The sequence below is a fragment of the Sinohyriopsis cumingii genome, chromosome 8 (genome assembly GCF_028554795.1).
Source record: "Sinohyriopsis cumingii isolate HCF-2022 chromosome 8, ASM2855479v2, whole genome shotgun sequence".
Taxonomy (NCBI): Eukaryota; Metazoa; Mollusca; class Bivalvia; order Unionida; family Unionidae; genus Sinohyriopsis; species Sinohyriopsis cumingii.
Window position 1 is genome coordinate 75661089 of NC_142968.1, and position 16688 is coordinate 75677776.

Below are 16688 nucleotides of genomic sequence, written 5' to 3' on the forward strand. Positions count from 1 at the left end.
CAAAGTACATTTGATAGATGAATATAAAAAGGGTACATGAAGATTTACATTTTAAAAAGAAATATAATTTGGTGTGCTTCTCCGCAACTTCATAACGAGCCAGTCAGAAGTCGTACAGAGCCAGCCAAGTGTCGAACCCAAAAAGATCGTAGTCACCTGAAGTTGTACACATGCTCACAAAAGTCGTACAGTGCCCCTTAATGTCTCAAAGAGCTACCCATACATTTTACCTTCGATGTCTTCCAAAGCATCCAGAAGCCGCCCGTGGCTGATATTAAGAATCTCAGCATGGACGGGTCTGGTTACTTGTTGGAGATTACAGGTTTGATCGTTGCCTATTACCAAGCAGAAATATTGGTTGGTTTACAACGGCATTTTAACCACATTATCGGTTATGCCATACCGAGGAAATGGCAGCAAAGGAAAACAATGGCAAAGCAAGGCAACCAACCATGGACCTCCTTGAAATGAAGACTGTCAATCGAAAAATTTATGGTTATAGTCGGTTTATCCTTTCATTTTTCCTTACTGTATCTTTTTGTATTTTCACTGTATGTATCACTCGTATTCCTATCAGCATCGCCAGAGAGCCCTTACCCCTGCCATTTTGTGATACACGTTCGAATGCAAAACTTCAAAACCAAGAGATAAGTTAATTTTCAAATACGTCAAAATCGGTACAAATTATGCTCTAAATCTATATTTATCAGCTCCATTGTTCAGTTGTTATTTAAATAGTTTCTTCTGCGCATCATCAGTTTCATATGTGAAAATTACAGAAATTATGTTCGGATACTAGGAACACAGAAAATTTCGCAACGGTAATTTGCCAGGTGTTTAGCGTGCTATTAGACACTCGTGCACATTGACACTTTATGCTAATTTATCATAGATTTGCCATTAAAACTGACAATTTCCGTGGCTTTTCTTTATATTTTTCATTTGGCGTCTCCTTGGCACCATAGCATCTATCCAATGCTTTAAGCACAACGAACAAGGTCAATGTCGTCTTTTCATCAAGTTTATCTCGATTCTTACATATCAGAGAAAGCTTCAAGTCCCAATATAAAAGTCGTAAAATGTCAACTCTACTGTGTATCTAAAATAATATAATATTTATTTAATCATTTATTGACTTTTGAATGGGTATAATAAATACAATACAACACATCTTGAATAGAGAAGAAGTCTTATCAAACTATGCTACAGTGGACACTAAAATGCAGAATACATGCTGTATAGTATCGTTCACGCGTGGACATGTATAAATTTGTCAATACTGCCATGTCAAATGTTATATGTTCCGGTAGGACATACATAATGTTTACGCCGTAATTACATCATCGTAATGGGATCACTTTGTAGGACTATTTCATTTTATTTACGATGTTCTTGTGTTTGATTTTCACGTACAATATTCAACAATGGATGACAAACATGCACATATACAGGTGAGCAGAAAGACTGGTCGGATGTTGGGAGGTCATCAGACAAAGAAGCTGATAGTCTGACCAACTGGCCTGTATGTGGATGGATATTTCTATAAACAGACCAACTGGCCTATAGGTGGGTGGATACTTGTATAGCTAGACAGGCAGACCTACTGGCCATTAGGTGGGTGAATATATGTATAGACAGATAGGCAGACCAGCTGAGAAATTTAAAGTTCTAGAACTTTTAATATCATGGTGTTTGCATAGCTTCACTATGGGAACGGAATTAGTACCGTAAGGCCTGCATGAGGCCCCAATATCAAACAAGTGGATCTTAACTATGTTAATCGATAAAGGGAAACAACGTGCCAGAACATAAAAAAAATAACTCTACCAGTAAAATTACACTAATTGTAAGAGTTGTTTCCCATGTCACATTTTCCGTATCAGTTTCGAACTTGTATTCACATTCGGTAGAATTTAAAATCTATATTAGACTTTTATTAATGAAGAAAAACTAATATTATAGTATCACCTTTCTACACACGATCAACCTTCAGACATAAGATGATTCAAAATATTAAAGATTAGCCATTAAAAGAATCAGGACAAAGAAACAGAGACAGAGACAGAGAGGGGGAAAGGAATCAATACAGTAGAGTAGGTAGGACGAATGAGGGTGTGCCTGTTCCAAACATTAATTTGTGGCAGGAGTTCGTGCGCGATGACATATATCGTTACTCACGATGGTCACACTCAAAATTCAAAATTAGAAATGACAATTTTGGTCGGTTTTGTTTACTATATATTTATTAGGCGACTCCTGGGTACCATATCGTTTGCCAAATGCATACCAAATGCAACGGCGATTTAGATCCTTAAAATTATACTCTGGAAACTTTCAAAATGCAGGTGCTACAGGGATTCCATTCCAAAACTTCCCTTGCCTACATGTTCATCCCACTCCCCTCCCCCACGCCCGCACGGTCTTCCTGGATGCGCACCTGCTTGTGACCAATAATGCATGCCAAAGTAACTCGAATCAAACACACAACTTAAGCATAGTCACTGACGCATACAATACAGGCCACACTTGCCTACAATCACAATGGAGTAATGCTGCTCTGTGCATGAGTGTCTGTCTGTCTGTCTGTCTGTCTGTGTATATGTTCCCGCTTTCCAACAAAGTTTGATTTCCTAAACGAAAGTGTCTATCTGTGACGGATCACAAGTAAATCACAATTTCTATACGGTCTTAGTCAAATGACCATATAGAAATCAATAAGAAACTTAGAGTATGCAACGTATCCATAGATTTGCAATATAAAACAATGGATGTTTTGCTCACAGACGAAGACTCGTAGGCGGGCCCAATCAGGGTGGGAGGGCAAAGAAGACGATATGGCCCGGGTCTCAACCCCTAAGGATCCTCGCTTTTTATATATAATAGTATAATATTAAATATACTTCAATGTGTACTTAGTTGTCTTTTAATTCTGTATATAGTAAATTATATGGGCTTATTTGTACATTCGAATCATTTACAAACTGCAATATTAACAGGGCCTTGGGACCTCACAATTTTAACGTGTCCCGAGCCTCTCACAACCTCTGAAGGGGCTGCTGATAGGTGCTGATTTCACACTTCGTAAACGTAACGTTACGAAAACATACATTCTTTATAAATCTGTGACTTTGTGAATAAGCTTTCTTTGCACTTGGCATGCATCCATACACAAAAGATATACAAGATGCAGCGAGAAGTACTAGAGAAACTGAACAAAACACATATCTTAACCAATATGTGATGGTGGTACAAAAGAACTGACTAGAGTATCATTCTGTTATGCAAATCTCACGGAAATAAGATCATCTGTGTTGTTTTCAATTAACTCCATCAATTTTTCTGGTATATATCATTACAATAGTAAGTGTATTATTTTTCTCCTATTTGATAAACACTGTACATGGGTAGTCATGGGTCAAGGTACCATCCCACAAACTACCTACGGCAACAGAAAATTTGATACAGTGACATATTCAAATAAATTGAACTACGTTTGGATTACTAATATCAATTTCATGTCCTTTTTAACAAAATAACAACAGCAAAAAAAACATCCTAGAAAGGCAAATTTCCATTGGAGAGAAATGATGAGAGAGAGAAAGGGGGCGGGGTTGTCGTGTAATACATTCAATATATATACTTGTCCAAATAAAGGGAATAACTTTTAAAATAGGTTTTCTCTTATTTTTGTCAAGTGCATTACTCCCTCAAAGATATCCGCCAAAACTGAATATATTCCCTCATATAGCTGATATAATAATACATTATGTTCTGCACAGTAAAGCTTGCAGTGTTTCATAACAAAAATAATTCATCAATAATACCTTCATGAATGTCCCAGCTGTTACTGAATTTCACCAAATCAGTTTCTGTAGAATGTATGCATAATGCGCCCTCAGATCTGGTTCCATGCAGTTTGTCAGGAGTGATCAATAGAACAAACAACATAGATATTGATCTGCCAGCGCATTATATGATGGAACATCAGGATCTGTTACTTGTACTTAGACTCATCTTATAAGAAAGAACATACGTACGTATTTCAGAAATGGCAATCGCCAGTATCATTTCATTATCTTCATAATGATTTTCATAACTAGAGTCTCTATTTCCTTGACCTGCGAGGGTACAAATTATACATAGAATCAAATTTTAAAAAGAATAAGAAAAATATTAAAAACATAAAACTTTTAAGAACATATGCAGACTGTAATTTTAATATTCATCATGAAATATTGTACTCTGAAAGATTCACAAATGTTTTCCTGTTAAAATTTATTAATTAATTACATCATATATTTCATTTGGAAATTAATTTCATAATACCAACTATTCAATGGAATAATAATTAATAATAATAATGATAATGACAATTATTATTATTATTATTATTATTATTATTATTGGTAGAACACATACCGACTCTTTAAGATGTGGCTAGCGGTTACAAGGTTTTAGAGAAAAACCGAATAGCTTAGAAGAGAAAAGAATCGTGAAAATAAAAATTATGTATGATTATAATGTATCTTTTCGTACAGTTAATTCTAAAAATAAAAGACAATATCATTAACTGGGTTATAATCAGAACGAGTATGTAAAAGAAAGTAAAAGAAATTACCTCAATGGCTATAGATGGAAAGAAAATGAATAATTTTATAGCAAAATAAATAAAATGAAAAAGAATCGTGTCCGACTATATTGGACGGGCTACCCAACGATGCCTATTCACAGGCGCGATCCCACTACTGCTCGACACGGGGACTTTTGCCTGCTGTGTTTCCACCCTGGGCCAGTACGTCCCTCCTTAGACAACCTGGACCCCCTAGGCTCCCCCGAGGGACCCATATTGATGCCGAGCTTAGCGCGGACACCCGATCGACATAGAGCACCGAGGAGCAGAGCCCCCGCCCTCAAACCGTCCAACGACCCCGGCCTCCAAGTAGCTGGATTACAGGAGCACGCCACAACTCCCAGCCGAAAACAATTTGCAACCTTAGCATATATAACTCTAAAATGTAGTGGAATCTGGATGATACACTTTTATGAAACTGATACAAAATTCAAGCTTTAGAAGAAACTCTCAAAATTTACAACAAATATCGAAATGTCCTGGAAAATTATACTGTCTTATTTGACAAGGCGGAAGTACGCGTCACTCGTTGACGAAGGGAGCGCACTCATAATGTTCCATTAAGGGAGGCAACTTGTCGTCAAACAAAAACCACTATCTGTTCTCAGATTTGCTACTCTTGTCACAGGTCGTACCCAATCACCTTCATTTATGAATAATAAGATGTGGCCAAATACTAGAAGTATTACACGAGTTACCGATTGAATTTGTTGACATTATTATGCTGACAGGACAAATTTACACACATAGGATGTTATATCATTGCAATCTGTCAGTGAGGCAGCGCATCGACCAATTTGTCCAGATTTGCACCTATTGAACGGTTCTAAACAATCATTAATTTTCAATATTAAAATCTCCGAATTCTCTCTCTCTCTCTCTCTCTCTCTCTCTCTCTCTCTCTTTGACAGTGCTACGATATATATTTCGGATATTTAATTATTAAAAAATTCTACAGAAATGAAAGGGAAAATATTAATTTTGATTTTGCATATAAAATTACGGGTTTCATATATCACTTTTCAATGTGTATGCAATATTCTTTAATAGCATTTGATATGTATGTACCTTCTTGTCCTTCAAAACTGCATAAATGCTAATTATTATTTACACAGGATAAACACTGTTATGTATTCACAGATTTCAAGTTTTATTTCCTCATTTTAATACTTGGAAACTTAAACTAGAGCTTAAACTAAGCTGAAAAAGAGAGATATTTTCACTGGTATTATCTTTGCCATTTTGATCAAATCTAGAAGAAAATGTAGAAAGCCAAAATCCTAGTATTTGCCTATTCGATAGGTTCAATTTGCCTGCAACAGTTTACTGTTGGAAAGGAATTTATAAGTTATGCTTTTCCTATTTTCATTTGAAACTCAACAGTATCAAATCAAATCACTTTATTTCAAAAATATAGGCCCCCGGCCCGTAATACAAAATTATGTTTTATATACACAACTGGAACGCCGCATTTTCTTTAATGCATGTGGAAATATAAATTCTTGATTTATTTCTACACTTATTACTACACTTAGGTCGGAATAGTAATATATTCACATCATTTATTCGGATGGACATAAAGAGCCCTCTCTCCTAGCAAATGATCTGTACCGGTAATGTGATAAATTATACAGCGTCACTACATCAATCTTAACCAAAAGCCACACAAATTTTGTAACGCTTGGTTATACATAATATACATTTTTTAGAGATCGTCTTCTAATAATATCATATTCTGGGCAAACGCAAACAAATTGAAATTCATCACTTATTAAATAAATATTTCTTCTATTGCACAGTTCACAAAATCTCAATGCACTATCAATTTGTATTTCCTTCTTCCTGTTTCAATCATTCGTTTATGCCTGGAACATCTTAGTTGCAATAAACGTTTTCTTAAATTGAAAAGTATATTACATGAGAGGTATTTCTCACATTGTAGTAGGGATTTATACTGATCACAGTAAAAACATTCTGAGGAATTAGTAATACGTTCCGACCAACATTGAAATGCAGTCTCTCTAATCATTTGTGTGAACTCCAAAACAACTTCTTTTCCATAACCAACATCGTATGTCATCCGCACATATCCAGGGCCATATTGATAGAGCAAATCTTTAATCTTCTTAGCCATTGTGACTCTATGCAACATCGTCTAACGTTTAGAACATGACATAACATTGATATGGATATATCATCCGATAATCGCACGTGTGTATGTGTGTGTATGTTTGTGTGTGTGTGTGTTTGTGTGGGGGGAGTGTGGGTGTGTGTGGGGGGTGTGAGTGGGTGTATTTGTGTGCTCTGCAATTGAAATTTGCTCTGACTGACAATTTGAATATTTGTTTCCGATATTCTACAGCATCAATAATAATAATAATAATAGCATTCTTACTTGTAACATACGGCGAATACATTTCTTTGTTATGTATTTGCTTCTGCATTCGTTCTCCTATTTGGTGTTCAAATATATGAAATCCAAAGTACATTTGATAGATGAATATAAAAAGGGTACATAAAGATTTTAAAAAGAAATATAATTTGGTGTGCTTCTCCGCAACTTCATAACGAGCCAGTCAGAAGTCGTACAGAGCCAGCCATGTGTCGAACCCAAAAAGATCGTAGTCACCTGAAGTTGTACACATGCTCACAAAAGTCGTACAGTGCCCCTTAATGTCTCAAAGAGCTACCCATACATTTTACCTTCGATGTCTTCCAAAGCATATAGAAGCCGCCCGTGGCTGATATTAAGAATCTCAGCATGGACGGGTCTGGTTACTTGTTGGAGATTACAGGTTTGATCGTTGCCTATTACCAAGCAGAAATATTGGTTGGTTTACAACGGCATTTTAACCACATTATCGGTTATGCCATACCGAGGAAATGGCAGCAAAGGAAAACAATGGCAAAGCAAGGCAACCAACCATGGACCTCCTTGAAATGAAGACTGTCAATCGAAAAATTTATGGTTATAGTCGGTTTATCCTTTCATTTTTCCTTACTGTATCTTTTTGTATTTTCACTGTATGTATCACTCGTATTCCTATCAGCATCGCCAGCGAGCCCATACCCCTGCCATTTTGTGATACACGTTCGAATGCAAAACTTCAAAACCAAGAGATAAGTTAATTTTCAAATACGTCAAAATCGGTACAAATTATGCTCTAAATCTGCTACATTGTTCTGTTGTTATTTAAATAGTTTCTTCTGCGCATCATCAGTTTCATATGTGAAAATTACAGAAATTATGTTCGGATACTAGGAACACAGAAAATTTCGCAACGGTAATTTGCCAGGTGTTTAGCGTGCTATTAGACACTCGTGCACATTGACACTTTATGCTAATTTATGATAGATTTGCCATTAAAACTGACAATTTCCGTGGCTTTTCTTTATATTTTTCATTTGGCGTCTCCTTGGCACCATAGCATCTGTCCAATGCTTTAAACACAACGAACAAGGTCAATGTCGTCTTTTCATCAAGTTTATCTCGATACTTACATATCAGAGAAAGCTTCAAGTCCCAATTTAAAAGTCGTAAAATGTCAACTCTACTGTGGATCTAAAATAATATAATATTTATTTAATCATTTATTGACTTTTGAATGAGTATAATAAATACAATACAACACATCTTGAATAGAGAAGAAATCTTATCAAACTATGCTACATTGGACCCTAAAATGCAGAATACATGCTGTATAGTATCGTTCACGCGTGGACATGTATAAATTTGTCAATACTGCCATGTCAAATGTTATATGTTCCGGTGGGACATACATAATGTTTACGCCGTAATTACATCATCGTAATGGGATCACTTTGTAGGACTATTTCATTTTATTTACGATGTTCTTGTGTTTGATTTTCACGTACAATATTCAACAATGGATGAAAAACATGCACAAATACAGGTGAGCAGAAAGACTGGTCGGATGTTGGGAGGTCATCAGACAAAGAAGCTGATAGTCTGACCAACTGGCCTGTATGTGGATGGATATTTCTATAAACAGACCAACTGGCCTATAGGTGGGTGGATACTTGTATAGCTAGACAGGCAGACCTACTGGCCATTAGGTGGGTGAATATATGTATAGACAGATAGGCAGACCAGCTGAGAAATTTAAAGTTCTAGAACTTTTAATATCATGGTGTTTGCATAGCTTCACTATGGGAACGGAATTAGTACCGTAAGGCCTGCATGAGGCCCCAATATCAAACAAGTGGATCTTAACTATGTTAATCGATAAAGGGAAACAACGTGCCAGAACATAAAAAAAATAACTCTACCAGTAAAATTACACTAATTGTAAGAGTTGTTTCCCATGTCACATTTTCCGTATCAGTTTCGAACTTGTATTCACATTCGGTAGAATTTAAAATCTATATTAGACTTTTATTAATGAAGAAAAACTAATATTATAGTATCACCTTTCTACACACGATCAACCTTCAGACATAAGATGATTCAAAATATTAAAGATTAGCCATTAAAAGAATCATGACAAAGAAACAGAGACAGAGACAGAGAGGGGGAAAGGAATCAATACAGTAGAGTAGGTAGGACGAATGAGGGTGTGCCTGTTCCAAACATTAATTTGTGGCAGGAGTTCGTGCGCGATGACATATATCGTTACTCACGATGGTCACACTCAAAATTCAAAATTAGAAATGACAATTTTGGTCGGTTTTGTTTACTATATATTTATTAGGCGACTCCTGGGTACCATATCGTTTGCCAAATGCATACCAAATGCAACGGCGATTTAGATCCTTAAAATTATACTCTGGAAACTTTCAAAATGCAGGTGCTACAGGGATTCCATTCCAAAACTTCCCTTGCCTACATGTTCATCCCACTCCCCTCCCCCACGCCCGCACGGTCTTCCTGGATGCGCACCTGCTTGTGACCAATAATGCATGCCAAAGTAACTCGAATCAAACACACAACTTAAGCATAGTCACTGACGCATACAATACAGGCCACACTTGCCTACAATCACAATGGAGTAATGCTGCTCTGTGCATGAGTGTCTGTCTGTCTGTCTGTCTGTCTGTGTATATGTTCCCGCTTTCCAACAAAGTTTGATTTCCTAAACGAAAGTGTCTATCTGTGACGGATCACAAGTAAATCACAATTTCTATACGGTCTTAGTCAAATGACCATATAGAAATCAATAAGAAACTTAGAGTATGCAACGTATCCATAGATTTGCAATATAAAACAATGGATGTTTTGCTCACAGACGAAGACTCGTAGGCGGGCCCAATCAGGGTGGGAGGGCAAAGAAGACGATATGGCCCGGGTCTCAACCCCTAAGGATCCTCGCTTTTTATATATAATAGTATAATATTAAATATACTTCAATGTGTACTTAGTTGTCTTTTAATTCTGTATATAGTAAATTATATGGGCTTATTTGTACATTCGAATCATTTACAAACTGCAATATTAACAGGGCCTTGGGACCTCACAATTTTAACGTGTCCCGAGCCTCTCACAACCTCTGAAGGGGCTGCTGATAGGTGCTGATTTCACACTTCGTAAACGTAACGTTACGAAAACATACATTCTTTATAAATCTGTGACTTTGTGAATAAGCTTTCTTTGCACTTGGCATGTATCCATACACAAAAGATATACAAGATGCAGCGAGAAGTACTAGAGAAACTGAACAAAACACATATCTTAACCAATATGTGATGGTGGTACAAAAGAACTGACTAGAGTATCATTCTGTTATGCAAATCTCACGGAAATAAGATCATCTGTGTTGTTTTCAATTAACTCCATCAATTTTTCTGGTATATATCATTGCAATAGTAAATGTATTATTTTTCTCCTATTTGATAAACACTGTACATGGGTAGTCATGGGTCAAGGTACCATCCCACAAACTACCTACGGCAACAGAAAATTTGATACAGTGACATATTCAAATAAATTGAACTATGTTTGGATTACTAATATCAATTTCATGTCCTTTTTAACAAAATAACAACAGCAAAAAAAACATCCTAGAAAGGCAAATTTCCATTGGAGAGAAATGATGAGAGAGAGAAAGGGGGCGGGGTTGTCGTTAATACATTCAATATATATACTTGTCCAAATAAAGGGAATAACTTTTAAAATAGGTTTTCTCTTATTTTTGTCAAGTGCATTACTCCCTCAAAGATATCCGCCAAAACTGAATATATTCCCTCATATAGCTGATATAATAATACATTATGTTCTGCACAGTAAAGCTTGCAGTGTTTCATAACAAAAATAATTCATCAATAATACCTTCATGAATGTCCCAGCTGTTACTGAATTTCACCAAATCAGTTTCTGTAGAATGTATGCATAATGCGCCCTCAGATCTGGTTCCATGCAGTTTGTCAGGAGTGATCAATAGAACAAACAACATAGATATTGATCTGCCAGCGCATTATATGATGGAACATCAGGATCTGTTACTTGCACTTAGACTCATCTTATAAGAAAGAACATACGTACGTATTTCAGAAATGGCAATCGCCAGTATCATTTCATTATCTTCATAATGATTTTCATAACTAGAGTCTCTATTTCCTTGACCTGCGAGGGTACAAATTATACATAGAATCAAATTTTAAAAAGAATAAGAAAAATATTAAAAACATAAAACTTTTAAGAACATATGCAGACTGTAATTTTAATATTCATCATGAAATATTGTACTCTGAAAGATTCACAAATGTTTTCCTGTTAAAATTTATTAATTAATTACATCATATATTTCATTTGGAAATTAATTTCATAATACCAACTATTCAATGGAATAATAATTAATAATAATAATGATAATGACAATTATTATTATTATTATTATTATTATTATTGGTAGAACACATACCGACTCTTTAAGATGTAGCTAGCGGTTACAAGGTTTTAGAGAAAAACCGAATAGCTTAGAAGAGAAAAGAATCGTGAAAATAAAAATTATGTATGATTATAATGTATCTTTTCGTACAGTTAATTCTAAAAATAAAAGACAATATCATTAACTGGGTTATAATCAGAACGAGTATGTAAAAGAAAGTAAAAGAAATTACCTCAATGGCTATAGATGGAAAGAAAATGAATAATTTTATAGCAAAATAAATAAAATGAAAAAGAATCGTGTCCGACTATATTGGACGGGCTACCCAACGATGCCTATTCACAGGCGCGATCCCACTACTGCTCGACACGGGGACTTTTGCCTGCTGTGTTTCCACCCTGGGCCAGTACGTCCCTCCTTAGACAACCTGGACCCCCTAGGCTCCCCCGAGGGACCCATATTGATGCCGAGCTTAGCGCGGACACCCGATCGACATAGAGCACCGAGGAGCAGAGCCCCCGCCCTCAAACCGTCCAACGACCCCGGCCTCCAAGTAGCTGGATTACAGGAGCACGCCACAACTCCCAGCCGAAAACAATTTGCAACCTTAGCATATATAACTCTAAAATGTAGTGGAATCTGGATGATACACTTTTATGAAACTGATACAAAATTCAAGCTTTAGAAGAAACTCTCAAAATTTACAACAAATATCGAAATGTCCTGGAAAATTATACTGTCTTATTTGACAAGGCGGAAGTACGCGTCACTCGTTGACGAAGGGAGCGCACTCATAATGTTCCATTAAGGGAGGCAACTTGTCGTCAAACAAAAACCACTATCTGTTCTCAGATTTGCTACTCTTGTCACAGGTCGTACCCAATCACCTTCATTTATGAATAATAAGATGTGGCCAAATACTAGAAGTATTACACGAGTTACCGATTGAATTTGTTGACATTATTATGCTGACAGGACAAATTTACACACATAGGATGTTATATCATTGCAATCTGTCAGTGAGGCAGCGCATCGACCAATTTGTCCAGATTTGCACCTATTGAACGGTTCTAAACAATCATTAATTTTCAATATTAAAATCTCCGAATTCTCTCTCTCTCTCTCTCTCTCTCTCTCTCTCTCTCTCTCTCTCTCTCTCTCTCTCTTTGACAGTGCTACGATATATATTTCGGATATTTAATTATTAAAAAATTCTACAGAAATGAAAGGGAAAATATTAATTTTGATTTTGCATATAAAATTACGGGTTTCATATATCACTTTTCAATGTGTATGCAATATTCTTTAATAGCATTTGATATGTATGTACCTTCTTGTCCTTCAAAACTGCATAAATACTAATTATTATTTACACAGGATAAACACTGTTATGTATTCACAGATTTCAAGTTTTATTTCCTCATTTTAATACTTGGAAACTTAAACTAGAGCTTAAACTAAGCTGAAAAAGAGAGATATTTTCACTGGTATTATCTTTGCCATTTTGATCAAATCTAGAAGAAAATGTAGAAAGCCAAAATCCTAGTATTTGCCTATTCGATAGGTTCAATTTGCCTGCAACAGTTTACTGTTGGAAAGGAATTCCATAACCAACATCGTATGTCATCCGCACATATCCAGGGCCATATTGATAGAGCAAATCTTTAATCTTCTTAGCCATTGTGACTCTATGCAACATCGTCTAACGTTTAGAACATGACATAACATTGATATGGATATATCATCCGATAATCGCACGTGTGTATGTGTGTGTATGTTTGTGTGTGTGTGTGTTTGTGTGGGGGGAGTGTGGGTGTGTGTGGGGGGTGTGAGTGGGTGTATTTGTGTGCTCTGCAATTGAAATTTGCTCTGACTGACAATTTGAATATTTGTTTCCGATATTCTACAGCATCAATAATAATAATAATAATAGCATTCTTACTTGTAACATACGGCGAATACATTTCTTTGTTATGTATTTGCTTCTGCATTCGTTCTCCTATTTGGTGTTCAAATATATGAAATCCAAAGTACATTTGATAGATGAATATAAAAAGGGTACATAAAGATTTTAAAAAGAAATATAATTTGGTGTGCTTCTCCGCAACTTCATAACGAGCCAGTCAGAAGTCGTACAGAGCCAGCCATGTGTCGAACCCAAAAAGATCGTAGTCACCTGAAGTTGTACACATGCTCACAAAAGTCGTACAGTGCCCCTTAATGTCTAAAAGAGCTACCCATACATTTTACCTTCGATGTCTTCCAAAGCATATAGAAGCCGTCCGTGGCTGATATTAAGAATCTCAGCATGGACGGGTCTGGTTACTTGTTGGAGATTACAGGTTTGATCGTTGCCTATTACCAAGCAGAAATATTGGTTGGTTTACAACGGCATTTTAACCACATTATCGGTTATGCCATACCGAGGAAATGGCAGCAAAGGAAAACAATGGCAAAGCAAGGCAACCAACCATGGACCTCCTTGAAATGAAGACTGTCAATCGAAAAATTTATGGTTATAGTCGGTTTATCCTTTCATTTTTCCTTACTGTATCTTTTTGTATTTTCACTGTATGTATCACTCGTATTCCTATCATCATCGCCAGCGAGCCCATACCCCTGCCATTTTGTGATACACGTTCGAATGCAAAACTTCAAAACCAAGAGATAAGTTAATTTTCAAATACGTCAAAATCGGTACAAATTATGCTCTAAATCTGCTACATTGTTCTGTTGTTATTTAAATAGTTTCTTCTGCGCATCATCAGTTTCATATGTGAAAATTACAGAAATTATGTTCGGATACTAGGAACACAGAAAATTTCGCAACGGTAATTTGCCAGGTGTTTAGCGTGCTATTAGACACTCGTGCACATTGACACTTTATGCTAATTTATGATAGATTTGCTATTAAAACTGACAATTTCCGTGGCTTTTCTTTATATTTTTCATTTGGCGTCTCCTTGGCACCATAGCATCTGTCCAATGCTTTAAACACAACGAACAAGGTCAATGTCGTCTTTTCATCAAGTTTATGTCGATACTTACGTATCAGACAAAGCTTCAAGTCCCAATTTAAAAATCGTAAAATGTCAACTCTACTGTGTATCTAAAATAATATAATATTTATTTAATCATTTATTGACTTTTGAATGGGTATAATAAATACAATACAACACATCTTGAATAGAGAAGAAATCTTATCAAACTATGCTACAGTGGACCCTAAAATGCAGAATACATGCTGTATAGTATCGTTCACGCGTGGACATGTATAAATTTGTCAATACTGCCATGTCAAATGTTATATGTTCCGGTGGGACATACATAATGTTTACGCCGTAATTACATCATCGTATTGGGATCACTTTGTAGGACTATTTCATTTTATTTACGATGTTCTTGTGTTTGATTTTCACGTACAATATTCAACAATGGATGAAAAACATGCACAAATACAGGTGAGCAGAAAGACTGGTCGGATGTTGGGAGGTCATCAGACAAAGAAGCTGATAGTCTGACCAACTGGCCTGTATGTGGATGGATATTTCTATAAACAGACCAACTGGCCTATAGGTGGGTGGATACTTGTATAGCTAGACAGGCAGACCTACTGGCCATTAGGTGGGTGAATATATGTATAGACAGATAGGCAGACCAGCTGAGAAATTTAAAGTTCTAGAACTTTTAATATCATGGTGTTTGCATAGCTTCACTATGGGAACGGAATTAGTACCGTAAGGCCTGCATGAGGCCCCAATATCAAACAAGTGGATCTTAACTATGTTAATCGATAAAGGGAAACAACGTGCCAGAACATAAAAAAAAATAACTCTACCAGTAAAATTACACTAATTGTAAGAGTTGTTTCCCATGTCACATTTTCCGTATCAGTTTCGAACTTGTATTCACATTCGGTAGAATTTAAAATCTATATTAGACTTTTATTAATGAAGAAAAACTAATATTATAGTATCACCTTTCTACACACGATCAACCTTCAGACATAAGATGATTCAAAATATTAAAGATTAGCCATTAAAAGAATCATGACAAAGAAACAGAGACAGAGACAGAGAGGGGGAAAGGAATCAATACAGTAGAGTAGGTAGGACGAATGAGGGTGTGCCTGTTCCAAACATTAATTTGTGGCAGGAGTTCGTGCGCGATGACATATATCGTTACTCACGATGGTCACACTCAAAATTCAAAATTAGAAATGACAATTTTGGTCGGTTTTGTTTACTATATATTTATTAGGCGACTCCTGGGTACCATATCGTTTGCCAAATGCATACCAAATGCAACGGCGATTTAGATCCTTAAAATTATACTCTGGAAACTTTCAAAATGCAGGTGCTACAGGGATTCCATTCCAAAACTTCCCTTGCCTACATGTTCATCCCACTCCCCTCCCCCACGCCCGCACGGTCTTCCTGGATGCGCACCTGCTTGTGACCAATAATGCATGCCAAAGTAACTCGAATCAAACACACAACTTAAGCATAGTCACTGACGCATACAATACAGGCCACACTTGCCTACAATCACAATGGAGTAATGCTGCTCTGTGCATGAGTGTCTGTCTGTCTGTCTGTCTGTCTGTGTATATGTTCCCGCTTTCCAACAAAGTTTGATTTCCTAAACGAAAGTGTCTATCTGTGACGGATCACAAGTAAATCACAATTTCTATACGGTCTTAGTCAAATGACCATATAGAAATCAATAAGAAACTTAGAGTATGCAACGTATCCATAGATTTGCAATATAAAACAATGGATGTTTTGCTCACAGACGAAGACTCGTAGGCGGGCCCAATCAGGGTGGGAGGGCAAAGAAGACGATATGGCCCGGGTCTCAACCCCTAAGGATCCTCGCATTTTATATATAATAGTATAATATTAAATATACTTCAATGTGTACTTAGTTGTCTTTTAATTCTGTATATAGTAAATTATATGGGCTTATTTGTACATTCGAATCATTTACAAACTGCAATATTAACAGGGCCTTGGGACCTCACAATTTTAACGTGTCCCGAGCCTCTCACAACCTCTGAAGGGGCTGCTGATAGGTGCTGATTTCACACTTCGTAAACGTAACGTTACGAAAACATACATTCTTTATAAATCTGTGACTTTGTGAATAAGCTTTCTTTGCACTTGGCATGCATCCATACACAAAAGATATACAAGATGCAGCGAGAAGTACTA

The 16688-nt window shown here is 36.3% G+C and overlaps 2 non-coding genes across 2 annotated transcripts; both read right to left on the reverse strand.

Moving 5' to 3' along the window:
* Positions 1 to 4677: 4677 nt before the first annotated feature.
* On the reverse strand, positions 4678 to 4975 carry LOC149793863 (signal recognition particle RNA). Its single transcript, XR_016423126.1, has one exon.
* Positions 4976 to 11766: 6791 nt separating this feature from the next.
* On the reverse strand, positions 11767 to 12064 carry LOC149793864 (signal recognition particle RNA). Its single transcript, XR_016423127.1, has one exon.
* Between the last annotated feature and the right edge of the window lie 4624 nt (positions 12065 to 16688).